Source organism: Bos grunniens, chromosome 10, assembly GCF_055505025.1.
Source record: "Bos grunniens cultivar Pamir isolate PY7600 chromosome 10, Bosgru_T2T1.0, whole genome shotgun sequence".
NCBI classification, from domain to species: Eukaryota; Metazoa; Chordata; class Mammalia; order Artiodactyla; family Bovidae; genus Bos; species Bos grunniens.
Genome location: NC_141174.1, coordinates 52,491,434 through 52,504,224, shown reverse-complemented (window position 1 = coordinate 52,504,224; position 12,791 = coordinate 52,491,434). Strand labels below are relative to the sequence as shown.

Below are 12,791 nucleotides of genomic sequence, written 5' to 3'. Positions count from 1 at the left end.
CAGGGAAGCCTGGCATGCTGCAGTCCATGGGGTTGCAAAGAGTCAGACACCACTGAGCAACTGAACTGAAATGAAAATTAAAACATGGCACATCCACTCAAAGGATATCTATAGCTATTTAAAATAATGGTTATAAAGAGTATGAAGTAACATGGAAAAGATTTACTATCTATCATGTTAGGGGTTTTTTTTTTTTAAAGAACAAGATTTGAAAATGGATTTTCAATACTATATAAAACCATAACCAGGGCCTGGAAACAGAGCTTTACTCCATGGCACCACAATTTAGGTGACCCCATAAATTTTTAAGTTCTACCTCTGCCACCTCCCTCTCCTCTACCTCTCCAAGGTGGGGCACTCGCCCAACCTGGGGCCAGGAGAGATGGATGAGTCATCAAGGACAAGACACCTACTGCCCCTCCGGGTGCATAGGCCACCCTCACCTGCCTCCATCCCTCTCCCATCGGACACCTCTGGGCCCCTCTCTGCATGCTTGCCTGCTCCTGTGACTTGGGGCTGCTTTCCCAACCCACCCTACTCTGTGCCAAATCATTAATATTGTTCTGTGGTGTGAAGAGCCCATATCTGAGCAAATGATGTGTTTTCAGTAAAAGGAAGAGGAAGAGGGCTGTGCAACTGAGGCCACAGATGATGACTTTCAAAGCCAAAGTATCCAGATTGATAAGAAAGTCAAAGAGCTTTCCATAAATTAAGACACGGTGCAGACTGGGGGAATGTCTCTGAATTATGTGCACAAATAAGCACCCCTTGTCTCCTACTTAAAGACAGGCAGTTTCCCTCTCCCAACACCTGGTCAGAATTTTGGAGAAGAAATGAGCATCTTTACTAAAATATACTGGGTTGGCATACTTTGGGAGGTAGATGCATTATGGTTATGAGGTGGATCAGGGGGAAATCTGGGTAAGTCACAAAGGATGGAATGTTATAAGGTCTTGCATGTGTGAATGCTAAGTCACTTCAATAGTGTCTGACTCTTTGCAACCCTATGGAATATAGCTCACCAGGCTCCTCTGTCCAAGGATTCTCCAGGCAAGAATACTGGAGTGGGTTGCCATACCCTCCTCCAGGGGATCTTCCCAACCAGGGATTGAACATGTGTTTCCAACACCTCCTGCATTGGCTGGTGGGTTCTTTACCACTAGTGCCACCTGGGAAGCCCATCATAAAGCCCTACACAGCCTCTAGGATGCTGCTGCTAAGTCACTTAAGTCGTGTCCGACTCCGAGCGATGCCATGGACTGCAGCCTACCAGGCTCCTCCATCCATAGGATTTTCCTGGCAAGAGTACTGGAGTAGGGTGCCATCGCCTTCTCCCTCTAGGATGCTGGGCATTCTCATACCAAAACGTCCCTCTTTGGACACATTAGGTCAATGGCAAATGAAGCTTACCTGGCACAGCCTAACATTTTTTTCAACAGCACATTACCCCAGCAACCCAGAAATCCCTCAGCCATTCTGGAGACTGTGGCAGGGGTTCAAGTTAGAAGTCCTATTACAATAATGTTGTTGTTTTTTTTTTAAATAGTGGAAAGAAATAAATCAATATATAAACAATGGCACTGGATACATTTCTATTCTACTTTTCCTTCTTTTCAAAATACTTCAATGAGTATGCTATTTTCAAGACAAAACTTTAAGTAAAAATTTATTGCATAAAAGAATGAACCAAGAGAAGACACACAAACAAAAACTGCAGAAATTGCCCATTTCTAGCTATCAAAACCAAGGAAACACACCTGATCCTGGATTTAAAAGACAAAATGGTTCAGTTAAAGTAAGTTTACTGTTCAATTTTTACTGTGGTTAAAAACATGTAAAAAAATTTACCTTAAACATTTGTAAGTTTACAACACAGTGTTAACTATTCACACAGTGCAACAGATCTCTAGAAATTTTTCATCTTCTAAAACTGAAATTCTGTATCAGCTGAACAATTCCCAGTTTGCTAATTTGCACCTGTTCCCTGTGGGCCAATGCAGGAGACTTAAAGAGACGTGGCTCAATTCCTGGGGTGGGAAGATTCCCTGGAGAAGGAAATGGCAATCCACTCCAGTATTCTTGCCTGGAGAATCCCAGGAGAGGAGCCTGGCAGGCTACAGTCCATGGGATCGCAAAGAGTTGGACACAACTGAAGTGACTTAGCACACACCTGTGGGCACCAAATGAGACTTGCGCCCAGGACCCTCATTAAAGCCCTCATGGAGCCCCTGATCACCCTTATTTCAGGCTCTGGGCTGACCAGTAAGAGACAGCAGCACAGCGTTCCAAATGCATTAGGCTCCAGGGAGAGTGTGAGATTTCCCTCCCACCCAACTATGCCACAGGGTCCCAAGACAGATATTTCCAATTGCTTTTGTGCAAATGGCCTTGATTTCACTTTGCAAGAATTCTTTCCTTTCCCCTCCACGCTAATGCATTCACCAGAATTCTGTTGAGACTGGAAAGGTGAAGCGTGGCTGTATTTCTGACCCCTGCAAAAACGAACTTCAAAATGTTCAAAGTATTTACAGTGGCCTTCCGGTCAAGTCAGGGACCACTGCATAACTGGTGGGATCCCGTAAATATGCAGCACACATGTGACTCTGGCAGGCCCAGAGGGATTCATGAGTGGAAACTGAAATCACCAGGACCCCTGGAACCCAAGGAATGGCCACAATGCTGCTCTAATCCACTCTGCACAGCTTAAAATGATGCTAACAATTTTAGGAGAACCCCTGCAAAAACAGATTGGTTTCTGTTCCCATCTATTAATAACAGCTATTTTGAAATGCTATTTAAATCTTCTATTGTTATTTGAACTTCTCCTGGATTCTGTCTCCCCAGCTGAGCTGCTGGGGGGCAGCAAAGACTACATACCCCGTGAGTCTGTAAGCCCCGGAAGCCCAGTACAGTGTCCCTACACAGACGCTGATAAACATTTCTTCATTTGCTCGTTCTTCCTTGGTAAGGCCTATGGTTCTAATTAGTTGGTGGCCCTGCCCAAGTGACACATCAATTGCTGACTCAAGGTCCCTTCCAGCTGTGAGCTCGGCAGGCTGCTTCAGGGTCCCCTGCACTGGGACGGGCTCTCACCCATGCCCGTGCCCACACCCACACCACAAGTGTGTTCGTATTACCTTTCAGGTGTTTTAGTATGATCAACAGCTATATTTGGCAACTTTTCTTTCTAGCATTAAAGAAGGCATTAGAGAAGACACATTACCGGGTGTTAAAAAGGGAATCTGCCAAAGGCACCAGCTAGAACAGAAAAAGTATTATTAAAAACCAGCGTAAACTCTCTCCCTCCTAAACCACCTCCACCTCCAATGCATCCAGGATCAAACAGAAGAAGGGAAGGCATCATGAGTCTATACTTTATACTCACACAGACACAACGCTAGTCGTGACTCTGGGGTTCTACCCGACACGAATCTCTGGCTGAAAAGCTAAAGATTGGGGATGGGAAGAAAGATCCAGCCTCCGGTCTCTGCCCTTTTCCTCACACACAGCGGGGAGGGGCTGGACTTCTCTGCTGAACACAGGGGTCTGTGAGAGACTCTTTTATTTGGAGGAATGACTTGAGTTCAGCACATTAATATTATAACTATTTTAGAGAGAGTATGGGAGGCCTCCTGAGCTCTTCTAGAGATAATTAAAACCAGGGGGAAAAAAAGAAATCTGAAATAAACAAAAAACGAACTGAAGGCACCAGAGGTTTCTGAATAACATCTTCCTGGTAAAACAATTTTAAGAATTTCATAGTGCAAAAGCAACCCTACTCATTCTCTCCCACATAAACACGCCTGTTATTCCCAGCCCCACTCAGTCAAGCAGCAGAATCTTTTGCCTTCACTTCTGTAGCTACTCTGTCCAAAGACGTCATCCACACAAAAGCATTCTTAGGACAGAAAAAAGGCTGACCACAGCCAGGCAATGAGGTACATCATGAGAAGGAATACTGTGGTTCCAGTAACCTCGACAACTCACCATCCTGCAATCAGATCCACAAATACCAATTTTGCCTTAACAGAGACTGAAAACTTCAGGTCTTTCGATGTTTATCAACCAGTATGTTCCTGGTAATTTTCTTGCTGTAGCAGAAAGATAATCAAATAAACCAATTTCAGAACTTTGCTGGCAGTCCAGTGGTTAAGACTCCATGCCTCCACTTCAAGGGCACAGGTTTGATTCCTGTTGGGAGAACTAAGATCCCACATTCTGTGTGGCAAAGAAAAAACAAAATTTCATTATCACTGATAACTACATTTTTAAATACCAAGAACTACTGATGCTTGGGAGTATGTGTGTGCTCAATCATGTCCGACTCTTTGTGACCCCATAGACTGTAGCCTGCCAGGCTTCTCTGTCCATGGGATTTCCCAGGCAAGAATACTGGACTGAGTGGCCATTTCCTGCTCCACAGGATCTCCCTTACCCAGGGGAAGAACCCGGCTCTCCTACATTGGCAGGTGGATTCTTTGCCACTGTGCCACCTGGGAAGCCTGGCCCTTGGAGGGGAGGGGATCAAAAAAAAAAAAAAAAACCCCACTGAAATACAAAGCCAAATTGTTTTATCCTTTTTCACCTGTTTTTATGTTAAAAACCCACAGAATGTCAAACGGTATCCAAGAAGTCAAAAAATAAAATCATCAAACTAGAAAGAGGGAAGAACACGGATTTATTAAGAGATAAGAATAGGCAGAAAGAGTGAAATAAGGAAGAGGAGACAGTGAAGGGAGTGTGGAGGGAGAAAGGCAGTGCTGACGGGAGCAGGGGAGAAGGCCAGACAATGGGGAGGAGAGAACAGGTGGTTCCAGGGCTCGAGGGAGGATGTGAGCCTGAGAAACTGCTCCTCACACATTCAGCTGCTCACTTGGGGTGTGAAGAAATCGATGGGCCATTTTTAATATGCTAGTAGGTTTCTCTACTCTTTTTCAAGCCAATCTGCCCTCTCTTTGTCTTGACACGTAGATGCGAAGTTAAGATGTCATCGGGAGAGAATCATTTACTCCACTTACAACATGGAAATACCTTTCTGAATTACGTATCATTTTGCTAAGAGGCCTTATTTTGAGCCCACACCCACCTGACTCCTGGAGTAAAGCACAGGTTTCACACCCACCACCATGTACCACATGGCAGATAACTCTAAGGTCAGCCTGCGCCTTTGCTTAATGATTTTAATCAAGTCAGTTAGTCCAGTCAACAAATACTCATTGAGCCTCTGCAGTGCTGAATAAGACACAGCCCCCGCACTCAAGAGCTTCGCTTCAACAGGGAACTAGAACAGACAAGCCACCGTGCAGGAGTGAAGAGACTCTCACTAGCTGAGGGGTGGGGCTGCCTCCAGGCAAGAGGCAGGATGGGTTTGAACTGGGCCAGCCAGAAGTGCAGTTGAGAATCAGGCATGTGAGTGGGATATTCAAAGAGGTGGGTCAAGTAAAGGCTGGACAGGTTGAGAAAAGGTGGAGGGAGGACAGAGCAGAGGACATACTGACTGCTGAAAACTGCCATGTACAGGGGCTCCTGGTGGTAAGCCACGATAAACAGTTACCAGGACCACGTACAGAGGCCTTGACTCCACAACAGGACAGAAAGGAGGAATGGAAAGGAAGGGACGTCCTAAGGGAGACGGTGCAGGGAGCACTGCAACACTCAGCAACCGGTTGGATGTAGGGGTGTGAAGAGTAGCAAAGTCAGAATAACCCAAGAGAGCAAAAGCAGGTCCCAGAGAGCATAAAACAGCATGTAAATCGTGTCAGTGCACCAAGAGGGAGATGGGATCTCCCTTTAGGAGGCTTCCCTAATGATGGATAACCTGGATCTACCCCAAGAGAACTCCAAACCCAAGTTAAAGGGTATTCTACAAAACCACCAGCCTCGCCCTTCCTAAGTGCTGAGATCATGGAAGACAAGAGAATGACTGAGGACTTTCCAGAATAAAGGCAGTGAACAAGGCAACTAGAAAAGCACAAGGTCTGGAATGGATCCTGGACAAGTAGGAGGCTTTTGTGTTTTGTTTTGTTTTGTTTTTTAAAGATTTTTCCCCTTCTTTTACTCTAAAACATGTTACTAGGACTTTTGGTGACACTTGAATATGGTCTATAGAATAGATAACAGTACCAATAGAATCGATGTTAATGTACTGATTCTGCTGCTTGTTATATCAGAAAATGTCTCTCTTTTAAGGAACTATACACTGACATACTGGAGAGGGAGGTAAAGGGGCATCATGTCTATAACTTACTCTGAAGTTTCAGGAAAAATGACAAATATATATGTGCGAGTCTGTGCATGATGTGTGCGTGTGTGTGTAGAGAGAGAGTGAATGTGTGAGAAAGAAAAAGCAAGTGTGGTAAACAGTTATATTTATAGAATTTGGATGAAAAGTATACAGGAATTATTTAAATCATTCTTGCAACTTTTCTGTAAATCTGAATTATTTCAAAATAAAAAGTTAAAAAGGGAAAAAAGATTAAGGAAGCTAGGAGGAAGAGCTCTTTAGAGACAAAATAGCTGGGTTTCTGGGTGTTATATTCTGAATGGGGCTTCCCTGGCAGCTCAGTGGTAAAGAATCCACCTGCCAATGCAGGAGACACGGGTTCGATCCCTGATCTGGGAAGATTCCACATGCCGCAGGCAATTAAGACTGTGCACCACAACTCCTGAGCCCGTGCTCTAGAGTCTGAGAGTCACAACTGCTGAAGTCCACACGCCCTAGAGCCTGTTGCTCCACAACAAGAGTAGCCACCACAATGAGAAGCCCATGCACCGCAGCTAGAGAGTAGCCCTCGATCTCCGCAACCTGGGAAAAGATCATGCAGCAAGGAAGAACCAGCACAGCTAAAAATAAATAAATGAAATTCTTTTTAAAAAATTCTGAATGAAATTCAGAAGGCATGGCTGGAAATGGAAGTCTGAAGGCATCTGGGGGAGCTGAGCAAAATCTGGCTAAAAGCGGAGCTCGAAGGCTGGGACGAAGGAGGGACCAAAGAAATTAGAGAAAGGGAATAACAAATGGAGCAAGTTCCCAAAAGAGGCAGAAGAAACAGGCAAAGTCCACAGGATACAGCATGCAGAGTGCTCAAGTTAATCTTGGGTAAGGGACTGACAGACATTTTCTTCGTCGGATGAAGAAAATAAAGAAGGTCAAAGAAGAATTAAGAAAGAATGTTTAAGGACTTCCCCGGTGGTCCAGCAGCTAAGACTTCAAGCTCCCAGTGCAGGGGGCTCAGCTCAGGGAACTAAATCCCACATGCCTCAATTAAAAGATCCTGCATGCTTCACTAAGACCTGATGCAGCCAAATAAATAACTAATATATATATATTTTAAAAAAAACGCTTGGGGTAGTGAAGAGGGTACAGTGGAAACTTACATTAAAGCAAAGGGCAGTTAGCTCCAATGTAAACATCCTTAATCTCATCAATAAAAAAAAAAAAAGAAGGAAATTGACTGGATGTTTAAGGAATGGAAAAGTTTGGCATCACCTCTAAAGAAATGCAGCTTGGATTTCATAAAAGATGGATTTCTTTTTTAACAGAAAAGTAAGACCTAGTGAAATTAGAGCTAGCATAAATCTGCAGTGGAACCAGTGGAAAGGTCTTTGTGATAACTTGGCAGATAACATGGCAGACTGGGAGAAGAAAAAGCAGATGTTGAGGGTGATTTTGGACTGACGACTGGAATATGAGAAGCCCAACATGTTAAGACAAAGGATTTGGGATTCCAGACAAAACCAAAATGGCTGGATAGTATATCCTCCAAATAGAGAAAGAGAGCCATAAAAGGATTGGAACACCAAGTGACTAAGGGACCAGAGTCCTCAGTGATGGTTAGTCTGGTGTAGTAGGTGGGAAAAATCAGCCAAGAAAACTGACATCCAGATCTTGAAAGTGGAAAAAATTCCCATGACTACACAAGTCCAAGAAGTGAGGCATTGATGTGGAAACTAAAGCCACAGGAGTTGATAGGAATGACCTTCAAGAACTCAGTGAATTAATAGAACCTCAACATAAACACCAAAATCATCCGCAAGAGACAAGGTAGAAAAGAGAACCAAGTTAGTTAATCATGTTTGTTTATTAATTTTTTTTGTAGCATCAAATGAAATGATTCTGTCGACTTAGAAAAAATGTACAATGTGAGAGTTTCGAGTTAAGTTTTATTTGGCACAGAAAGAGGACTGCAGCCAGCAGGGCAGCACCTCAGATAGCTTTGAGAAACTATTCCAAAGAGGTAGTAGAAGAAGGTCAATACATGTGACTTTGGTGAAGCGTCCCTGGCAGTTCAGAAGGTAAAGCATCTGCCTGCAATGCGGGAAGACCCGGGTTCGATCCCTAGGTCGGGAAGATCACTTGGAGAAGGAAATGGCAACCCACTCCAGTATTTTTGCTTGAAGAATCCCATGAACAGAAGAGTTTTGCAGGCTACAGTCCATGGGGTCACAAAGAGTTGGACCCGATGAGCAACTGGCACATCAGTTCACTTTTTGGAAAAGGAGGAGTTCACACAAACAAGAACTTACCTTTGCAAAGGTTTTCTGCTAGTCACAAGGAACTGATGTCACCATGAAGGGATACAAGGAGATGCAAGGATTGGATTCATAAAATCAGTTCCTGAAAATATCTGAAGACCTGTTCTGCCAGTTTTCCCAAAGCACAGACTGCCTCATTCCTGTTCTCCAACCCCCACTCCCACCAGCTCCAAGAACTCCAGTGTTCTTGCTTTGAGAATCCCAGGGATGGGGGAGCCTGGTGGGCTGCCGTCTATGGGGTCGCACAGAGTCGGACACGACTGAAGTGACTTAGCAGCAGCAGCAGCAGCAACCTTGATGATTCTAATGCGGTATGTTTGGGAGAGTCTGAAGCGCCATGTTTTTCAAAGTGCTCCAGGTGATTCTGAAGAGCCACTAGGTTGGGCAAGCACTGTCTCAGACAATAAGAAGGAGGGTTTGGAGCACAAGCAGATGGCAAGAACTGTAGAGAAGACTGTTAGGGATGGGTTAATGGTTTGGAGGCGGCACTGGGAAGCGAGAGAAAACCCAATCCTTGCACCAGTGAGATGAGAGAGGGATGTTCTGAGGGAACTTGTTCACTCAGCCTCTGGAGCTAGGGAAGGGACAGGAGATGGACTCAGCTGCAGCAAAATGACCACAAAGGCAAGTGGCTGCAGGAGGTACAAAAACAAGAGACTGAAAGGCAGGCTGGAGCACACAGGCGAGCAGCCTACAGGACAGGAGGCTGAATAGTTTGTTACTAAGGGATCCAAGGGTAATGAGGTGTGATTCATTAAAGGATTCCTAGGGCTTAGTGGCGGTATTCTTGGGCAGTAATGATTTGGTATCTGAATGTTATCAGATTTCTAATATGTAAACCATTTAAGATTATTAAACCTTCGGGTAAACAAGTTTGGAGAAGCTTATTCATTAACATTGAAAAATGTGTCTTCCCAAACCACATTTTTATACAGATGAAATCACACTGGAAGGAGTATCAAGGTTTGCTTTGGAGCAGAAAGCCGGACAGAGCATTGCCTCCCTTCCCTCTCCCAGGAAGAGAGAAATTCATGAACTGAGAATATAGAAACGGGCCCCAGACAACGTCAAGGACAGAAGAGGTGATACAACTGACTGAGTCTCAGAAGCACTACTACCCACCCACCCCCCACATACCCCAGTGGGCAAATGCTTAGGGAGGTTTCTCAGTAAAAGCTGAGTTACCTTCACAGACCCAACTCATTTAAAGAACAAGCAGCAAACGTTCATCCCTGCTTCTCAGAGAGCTGCACTTTCGTGGATTCAAATCATTCGAGCATTATTTCTGCTTACTCCTATGAAATAATTTCTGACACTGACACACAGACTTTAAGATGAGGGCGTGAGCGCAGCCACACAAGCACGCGCGCGCACACACACAACCTCGTGCATACTGAAGAAATGACTCACTTAATTTGCTGCTGCCTGCCACTATTGGGTTTTGATTCTACCTGTTCAAATACAAACTTTCCTATTAGATTAACTACAGGAAACAAGAACCTAGGAGCTTTAACCCTGATTTTCTTCACGACTTTAGAGCACCCAAGAGGCTACCTGTGCATCACGAGAAACCACTCTCTAATCAAGCCACTGCTTTCTCTCCACAATCTTTCACAAAACGATAACATACCTTACCACTTTGAGAGCAAATTAATGGAAACTCCTGGTAGAACTAACGTGGCTAAGGCTTGTATGTCCGGCACCTGCAGTACTTGGGGGACCCTTCTCAGCTCACAGTACCATGGCAGCACCCCGGAACTGCAAAGAACCCGAGCCCCTCCTTTTAAAGATGAGAGAAGGGTGGGGAGGGGGCAGAGAGATGAATCCACCGAAGGTCACTCAGCTCTGAGTAGCGGGACAGCTGACTGGGAACACTGCCCCCTGGAAATGTGTGCTCCACCCCAGCTCCCCCAAACAGTCCCTCGGGGCTTCTGCTGGTGTGCCAGCATGCAACCTCCCCCGGCCCCCGCAAAAATGCAATGCCAGTCGTGCTCGATGCCCAACTTCATCCCTTCGCGTCAGCATGCAGTTAACCCTCTCGCCGGCAGCAAGTCACATGGGCCACACTCAGCTCTCTCTCCCCTAAGCCTGGCCCACCTCACCCCGGGGGCCATCCCAAGGTCACCGGCTGGCCCCGGGCGCTCCCGCCACGGGGGACGGGAGGAGGCCGGGGCGGGGATCCGGGACGCCGCACTCACCGGCGCGGGGGGCGGGCGCGCCGCGGCTGCCCATGTCCTCGCCGGCTCGGCTGGGTGCGGCGGCCGCTGGCGCGGGCTGTGCGGGGCGCCCGGCTGCGGGCCCGCGCCGCGGGGAGCGCCGTCCAATCAGCGCGCGCCTGCCGCCTGGCCCGGCGCGCGGCCCGGCCGGGTTCGCGGCTCCCGGGGGGCGCGAGCCGCCGCGCGCCGCCCGAGCGGCTTCCGGGCGCGTTGCCTGGACGCGGTTGCCGTGGCAGCCCGAGCTGGAGGCTTTCCCCGCGCCCGCGCCCGGCCCCGCGGCGCCGCCCCTCCACCCTCCGCGTTCCCACACCCAAAATAGCCTCTCCTCCGGCTGCTGTTTCCCACCCAGCTCGCAGCCCAGCGACTCCGAGTCGGCGGGCGGGGATTTCGCTTATTGGAAAATAAATCCTGTTGTAGGGCTGCTTGATTTGAAGGCAGAGGTGTTGAAATGGTGCCTGATTAAGATAATAGCCGTGGTGGCTGCACTGTACTTCTCTTCAGAGCCCTCACGTCCCTTTACCAAACCTCTTTCCCACAACCAAGCGTTATTATCTCCCCCCACCCTCTTTCTTCCACATTGGGGAGAAGTTATTTTACGAGGCCACTGTCTGGGAAACAGCTTGTGCGTTGACGCCCCACCTGTGCAGGGGAGCTAAGTAACCCTCGAGGCGGCCAAGTGACATCTTAATGAATCACCTTGACACTCGCCACTGGGACCAGGGGTGGTGTCTCATTGCAGCAGACGCGAGCGCAAAAAAGATCTGTCACTACCCGACTTCTTCACCTCCCTTCCTCCTCCTTTCTACCTCATCTCCTTCCCAGAGCGTCCTAACTCTTTCCACCTTCCTCTCAATGTGGATTCTGAGAAGGATGCACAAGCCGATCCACTCAGAATTTTGCTTCCTGTCTGTGGGCGGGATGTAGCAGAGTTGGGGACCCCCACCTATGCCCGCCTCGCCACCTCCGGTTCACCTCTCTTTCGCGTCGCTAGTATTTACCCAGTACAGGTGTTCCTAACCGTCTACCCCACCAGTCGCAGCCTCTCCAATCCAGGGAAAGGAGTAGGACTTGGCAGACAGACCCTGGGCTGTGGAGTCAGGCTGGGCTATTATGGAATCCTCTCTCCAGCAGTGATTTCTGTGTAGTCTTTGATATTCCGTTTCCTTACGTATAAAACGGAATAATACCCCCATAAAGGGTTAATGCATCCATAACGTTCAGGGAACAATGTTTATTGGATGCTTGTCAAATGCTGGAAACTGTGCTTAGTTAGCCCTAGTACATAATGGTGAAGAAGAAAAAGAGAAACAGATTTCTGTTCTCATAGAGCCTACAGCAAGAGACACACCAGTCAAATAACAACAGACACCCTTGAAACTGCCATTGCCATAAGGAGAGTGCATGACCTTGAGACCTGTGGTGTGAAGATCTGACCTAGGAGCATCCCTTTAGCTCAGTGATTATTCTTCCCTTTTTTCCCTTTGATTCCCACTGTTTGGCACATGGTATGCACTCAGTAAATACATATGGAATTCAATGCTATGTCATGGTCATAACAGTATCACGCAGTTTCGCACTAAGTTTTTGCCACTGAAAATATATTTGAAACATACATAACTGGCTGCTATGTCTGGAAAGATGTGCAGGTCTTATCAGAAAGTACTCATTCAAACCCAGAGCCCATCATGAAGAGTCTCAAGAAAGGTTCAAAGTGTTTCTCGCCTATCCACATGGGGTTACCGTAGTAAGGTGTGCATCTCAGATGAGCACATGAAAGTCCTCTTTGCCTCATCCCTCTCCCCTTACTGTTCCACTCTCTGCTCTGGTCCCAGCTCCATTCTAGCACTTCCCCTTGATACAGAGCTGCAGGACACCCATTCCTGACTTCCTGGGAGAGCAGCTGCATCCTTAAAATCCTCAGAGTAGAGCATCTATAAAACAGAGAAAACTCTCTCTTGTACTTCTGCTGCCTTTGAAGCATAACTGTTTGCTGTATTTGCCACAAGACTCCATCACTCTCAAGGGTAGAGAAGAAGAGGA

The 12,791-nt window shown here is 46.8% G+C and overlaps 1 protein-coding gene across 7 annotated transcripts in view; it reads right to left on the bottom strand.

The window, feature by feature from the left end:
• The window catches only part of FAM81A (family with sequence similarity 81 member A), a 151,959-nt gene that overhangs the window by 74,373 nt on the left and 64,795 nt on the right, over positions 1-12,791 (bottom strand). For 2 of the 7 annotated variants that reach the window (XM_086321260.1, XM_086321266.1), the window contains exon 1: positions 10,734-10,872. The exons of 2 other annotated variants lie outside the window; for them this stretch is intronic. The gene's annotated coding sequence lies outside the window, so the exon portion shown is untranslated. Of the gene's footprint in view, positions 1-10,165; positions 10,240-10,632; positions 10,651-10,733; positions 10,926-12,791 lie in introns of those variants that run through there. 3 more of the 7 variants (XM_086321265.1, XM_086321261.1, XM_086321262.1) reach the window with 3 other exon arrangements.